The sequence below is a fragment of the Suricata suricatta genome, chromosome 6 (assembly GCF_006229205.1).
Source record: "Suricata suricatta isolate VVHF042 chromosome 6, meerkat_22Aug2017_6uvM2_HiC, whole genome shotgun sequence".
Lineage (NCBI taxonomy): Eukaryota > Metazoa > Chordata > Mammalia > Carnivora > Herpestidae > Suricata > Suricata suricatta.
This window is the reverse complement of record NC_043705.1, coordinates 14,965,288-14,971,716: the sequence shown is the minus strand read 5'-3', so window position 1 is coordinate 14,971,716 and position 6,429 is coordinate 14,965,288. Positions and strand designations below refer to the sequence as shown.

Here is a 6,429-nt window from a genome sequence, read left to right as displayed (position 1 = left end):
ACAGTTACTTTTGCTGCCTTTCTACCTGTCCTAAAATTTATGGTTTCCCTGAGTGTACCAAATGTTAGAGAAAAATATTATTTAATCTCTAAATCAATTCATCTTTCTGATACATTTAAGAAACAAATATGAAAAAATGAGAATAACCACAAATATGGATAATATATGAGGTCAAGGAAAAATGGTGATTGAAAAGTTCTTTGCATTGATTGCTTTTCACAGGTTTCCTGATGCATCTATATTATTCAGCTCCTCCAGAGAAACTGTATGATTGTAAGACATTAAGCATTTTGACTCTGAGTCTTCTCCCTTTTTTTTTTTTTCTCTTTATGTATTGCTTTTCTGGGCATTTGTAAACAATCTACTGAACTTTTAGAACAGTGGTCATCATCATATTTACTAATTATATAGATGAAATTTAGAGTCTCAAAGTTTCAGTTTTCCATCTCCCCCCATTTACAACACTTAAAAATAATTATAAAAAATAAAATAGCATCTTGTCAACATACTTTGGTTTCCAGAGATGTGTGTTTTTGAGCTATTAGAAACAGTGCAGTTCGGGCTCAGACCATGAAGCATTTGTAGTTGTAAAATATGAATGATAAACATAAATCTGAATGGTATGCCATATCTGTCTTAGTAAAATTCCACCATTAACAAATATTTGAACTCTCCCTAATGATTTCTTTTTAGGCTTAAAATAAGATATATTTGATTTCACTACAGTGATAGTAAAGAAAACTTGAAATGAAACTCTATTAAAATATGTTTTGAAAAGAGTTTAGTGAATTATTAGCATTGGCATTTTCTCTTATGTAATATTAGTATCTTATCAGTGAAATGATGAGATTTTTATATATAATAATTTTTATATCATGAAAAGCAGCATATTTAGGCTGCTTTCAAATTACATTCTTGTACATTATTCATTTATTATTCAAAACTCAATTATTAAAACTGTTATGACAATGATGATGTTCATTTATTCCTTTAACTTCTGAAATCATTAAAAGAAAACATTTATAGTGAATTAACTATAAATAGCATAATTGCATTTATATAAATACCTGCATTGCAATTAAGCTGATCTAAAGATCATAAAAACAGTAGATCCCACGTATAGTCCTCTTTTAGCAGGAAAGGATGTAGCCAGATTTCTTTCCTTCACTTACAGTTTGTATTTTAATGAGATTAAGCATTATTCCAATGGTTTTTATATCTATAGAGTAATATTTACCAAATATGCCATTTGGTTGTGAAAAACACCAGTATTAGAACAGAATATGTTTTTTTTTTATTCATCTGTGCATTTATTCATTAGTTCACTTATTGAGCTCTTAATAATCACAGGACTATATTAAGTAATAAGAGTAGCATAGGAATAAGATACAGCCTGTACAAAGAGCTCTTAGTCCAAGAGAAGAGATGGACAGGTCAACAAGAACAGTAATGACCTAGTGTGATGAGAGTTATGGGAGAGACATGCCCAGGATGCTGTAGGAGCAGAGAGGGGCCACTAGAGCAGTTTGGATTCTTCTAGCAAGAGGTATTGATTGAGTGTATGCTAATGAATAAAAAGCCAGGCAGTCAACAAGAGGCAAGAATTCTTTTCCTTTTTGTCTTTTCCCCTTTCCTCCCCTCCTATTTCTTCCTTTCTTCTTTTCTTTTCTTTCTTTCTTTCCTCTCTTTCTTCTTTTCTTTCCTCCCTTTCTGCTTTCTCTCGTTCTTTCTGTCTTTATTTCCCTTCCCTTCCCTCCCCTCCCCTCCCCTTCTCTTCTCTTCCCTTCATTGCCCAAAGTAAACTTTATTTGCAGCAAATAAGGAGATCATGAGGAAGGGAACATATCTAACATGTAAAAAAGTATGAAGGTGAGAGAGAGCATGATATGATCAAAGAAAAAAGTTCCCTCTCAAAGTATACACGTGGATAGATAAACACAGCAGCTGAGGTTTGGAAGGAATGAATAACTCAATCAAGGTCATAAAGCTAATTAATGGCAGAGAGAGGATTATAACAAAGTTTTTAAAATTTTTACAAGTACATGTACAAGTACAAGTACAGGTAAAGCTAACTGGTGTTCAAAGCTCTGAGAAAGAACAAGCTAGGTCACAGAGGTTTTGCATACGTGAAAGTGATTTCCATATAGTGTGTTTCAACAAAAAGGACTTAGAATATATTAGTCAAGTTGTTGATAATGGCAGTACTCCTGACAGAATCTGTGCTACCAATTAAATTAATATTCCTTGTTCCATGGTTCTCACTTTAGACTTCATCAGACCTTGTGAATTATTAGAGAATTTGGAATAATTGGTGCTGCCATGTAACATACTTGATAGTCCTAAGGAGGAAATTTGGTAAGTAATGTGGATAGTTTGACAGAGAATTAGGTGTGAATTAGAGGAGGACATAGAAAAGGTCTTCAAATTCAAGCCACATTAATTTATATCATGAATGCTCTAGAGTGATATATCTAATTTTAATATAAATTAACTTACTAAACAAACCATTACAGAGTGACATTTAAATACCAGATACTTTTGGGACTCTGGAGATCCAAAGAAAAAAACCAATATGATGCACAATCTTGCTTTTCTCTACTCTATCCTTCTCTAGACTTGTGAGTGTTTTTTAGTTTTCTTCCGTGATATTTCTGTGGTTGTGGGTTAGTTTTGTTTACACAAGGACATCAGTTAGGATTCTAGGTGACCAGTAGAAACTGATTTTGATTAAATTTAAGAAAAGGAAATGAATTTATAGGAAGGGTAATGCATTACTCGTAATAGAGGATAGTAAGTTTAGCAAAAGGTATCCAAGAAAGAAGAGAAGACTGTCATCTCAGTACCAAGCGCTCTTGCTATATTCCTTGGAAGTAATTCTGTCCATCTTATATCTCCATCCAATAGTGACATACCTGGGAGGGAAAATCTGACTGCTCTAAATGGGAGTCATGTGCCCATACCTTGGATAAGGGACAAAGCAGCAGCATGATTTTTACTTCTACTCGAACCATGTGGAACAGAGGAGTGGTCTTCTAAGGCATGAATGGGATGCTATTACTAAAGTTAGGACCAACAACTCTGGGTAGGTAAGAGCCGTGTTTCTCAAAGTTGAGAAGTGCATGGCCCCTCTTAAATGAAAACAAAAATGATCATATCCATCAATGTAGTTTAAAATTATTTTCTTCCATTTTGTTTTCAATATTTTTAAGTGTTCAAGATTGTTTACTAATTGATGGATAGTCTACTCCTTTTTATGAGGTTGTTGAATGGAGAAGAATAGAAAAATGATGGCTGATTTTTGTCTTGATTTACAGCAACATAAAACATTACGTGTGATGGTGCAGGAATGCTGTGTTCCTGCTGTGCTCCGTAGTGGTGCTGTCAGTTGGGAGCCAGTGGTAGAGGGCGGTTCCTCATAGTATCAATCCAGCCTTTACCCCCCAACCTCTCAAATAATCTTTTCAATCAGTGCAAGCAAAATGCAAAGAGAACATAAAATTTTATTTAAAAACACCATTTTACTATGCCACATGATGTTGGTTGCTAAAACTGAATCAGTGCTCAGAATGTAAATATGCAACCAGCTGCTACAAGGCAGGGTCTTTTGAGTTTGGCATATCTTTTACCTTCCCTCATGCTTGGCCCAGGGGTAACTCAAAAGTCCCTTCACTTGTCTTCATGGAAACAGTTATACAACCATTGTTTTGAGAGTGGTCAGTGATATCCATCTAACGTTCATGCAGAATGAAAATATTATTTGTATATTTACCTCCCATCTGTGTTTTTGTCATTAGCCTCAACAAATAGGTGAGCTATTAGGCCTTGGTAGGATAAGAAAGACAGATACATGGGTGCCAAAATGATGAAGCTACACTCAAGTACTGATAGATATCCAGAAGGTGGATGTATAAAATCTTAGATTGTTAGTAAAATAAACATGTGGGGAAAAAAAGTATAATCAGGGTCACCTAGGTAGCTCAGTCAGTTAAGCATCTGACTTTGGCTCAGGTCATGATCTTGCAGTTCATGAGTTCAAGCCCTGCATCGACTCTGTCCTGATAGTGCAGAGCCTGCTTGGGATTCTCTCTCTCTCTCTGCCCTTCCCCCACTTGTGCTCTTTCTCTGTGTCTCTCTCTCTCTCTCTCAAATAAATAAACTGAAAAAAATTGTCTTCAGTAGAACTCACATACCCTAATTGGGAAACACTGTGATGGGTAGTCTGGTTATAGAGCCAGAAGGAGGACAGCAGGAGCGGGAATATAATAAGCAGGGGTGGGACCTGGCTCCATCTCTGCCTGCTTCTCCCTCATCTCGGTTCAGCAGTTGTTAGTGAATGCAAACAGCATTGATTACGTTCCCCTTTTATCTTACAGAGGTTTTTATTCGGTGGATAGGAATGAGAGAAACCATTATTTTACAGGATGATATATGTCTTGATGACAATTGGGAAAGCACTTCTTCTCCAAATAAAATAAGTACACTTTAATTTCTTTGTAAGAAAAGAAATCAGCACTAAATCTTGACTCATATGCAGATGGTACTCAAACAACTATTTTTAATAAACATTATTTTAAATTTGAACTTTGTATAAATCAGCATTTTGACTCAAAGTCATAGAGCACCTGTTTCCTCATTACTAAGTATCCTCCCCCTTTACAAGATTGTTGATTGTGGAAGAATGAAAAATTTGCATCTGAAGGAAATGATGTCAGTATCTTAAAGAAATATCTGCACACCATATTTATTGCAACATTATTCACAATAATTGATACAACCTAAATGAACAGATAAAAGATTTAAGTATAAACACACACACACATACACACAAACACAATGGAACATTAGTATGCCATAAAAGAAGAAAATTCTTCTATCATTTGTGACAGCATGGATGAACCTGTCTAGCGTAAAATAAGCTAAACAGAGAAAGATAAATAGTAGAGTGTATGTGTAATCTAAACAAACAAACAAGTAAACGACCCCTCCCCCAAATCCCCTGCTGATTTCATAGAAAAACTGAGGAGAGAATGGTGGTTGCCAGGAGCAGTGAGGACAGCAGAATGGGGAGATGTAGGTCAAAGGTACAAAGTTCCAGTTATAAGGATAGTGAGATCTGAAGGTCTAAAGTATGGCATGGTAATTAGTTAAAACATATGCTTTTTAACATAGTTAAAAACATACGGTTGTATACTTGAAATTTGCTGAGAGTAGATCATAAACATTCTTACCACAAAAAATTTTTTTTAAAAGGTATGTGAGGTGATAGATGTGTTCATTATCTTGATCTTGGTAGTCATTCCACAGTGTGTATGTATAACAAATCATCACATTGTCCACTTAAACATTTTTTTAATGTTTATTTTTGACAGAAAGAGAGACAGAGTGCAAGCAGGGGAGGGGGAGAGAGAGACAGACACAGAATCCAAAGTAGGCTTCAGGCTCCAAGCTGTAAGCACAGAACCTTACACAGGGCTTGAACTCACAAATAGTGAGATCATGACCTGAGCAAAAGTCAGATGCTTAGCTGACTGAGCCACCCAGGCACCTCTCACATTGTCCACCTTAAATGTATATGATTATATTTGTCAGTTATTCCTCAGTTAAATTTGGAAAGAGAAAGGAAAATTATTGCCTAATTTTTGTTTCTAAGGCAACATGAAAAACTATAACTACAGAAATTTTAGGTTTTACTTGAACTGGCCAGTGGTACCATCAGTTAGTAGTGTGGGAATATGTTCCCCATAATCTACATTAGCTTCCATCCAGGCCACTCCAGGTGGACACAGTGTTTTAATAAAAGCAGCACATTCATGATGAAATTACACCTAAAGACAAGTCTTCTCTTAATACTACTCAGCTATAACTATATTGCTGCATTTCTTTATAGAAATTCTGGAGCTGCTGTAGAAATGCTAGAGCCACTGACACATTGACTCTCAAGAAAAGCTGGTTGAATTGTCTTGACATGTGGAGAATTACGGATGTAGCAAAGAGTTCATGTTGCTAAAACAGTTGGCCTTTTAGCACGCTGGATATATTTCTGTGTGAAGAAGTTGAGTACACATGTATGACGAAAAGAATTTAAAAGACTTTGGAAGGAATTTGTATTATACAGATGTGAAGTAAATTCTACTTGTAGTGTTAACATGATAAACATCAAGATAAATCTATTTAAAGTGATTAAAGGGTCAAGGCTGAAGATCTCTTTAATGGCCGAAAGTGTAAACTTCATTTATTCTCCTTTAGACAAGACTGTATACTGATCTGAAGTCAGAGCTAATAATCCCAATCTTCTGAAGGTCAGTTTTTACTTCTAGGTTTTATAGGTGAACAAAGCCTTCTTTGAATTATTTTTCCACTCAATTACATTAAACATTTACTGAACAGTACTGCACAGATTTGTACAAGGTGCTGTCAGGGAGACAGAGG

The 6,429-nt window shown here is 35.3% G+C and overlaps 1 long non-coding RNA gene across 1 annotated transcript; it reads left to right on the top strand.

Annotated features, from left to right (window-relative positions):
- Positions 1-222: 222 nt before the first annotated feature.
- LOC115294040 lies at positions 223-6,112 on the top strand. Its single transcript, XR_003909711.1, has 4 exons — positions 223-273; positions 2,268-2,355; positions 2,905-3,082; positions 5,888-6,112. It is a non-coding gene; the product is annotated as an uncharacterized LOC115294040 (long non-coding RNA).
- Positions 6,113-6,429: the final 317 nt, after the last annotated feature.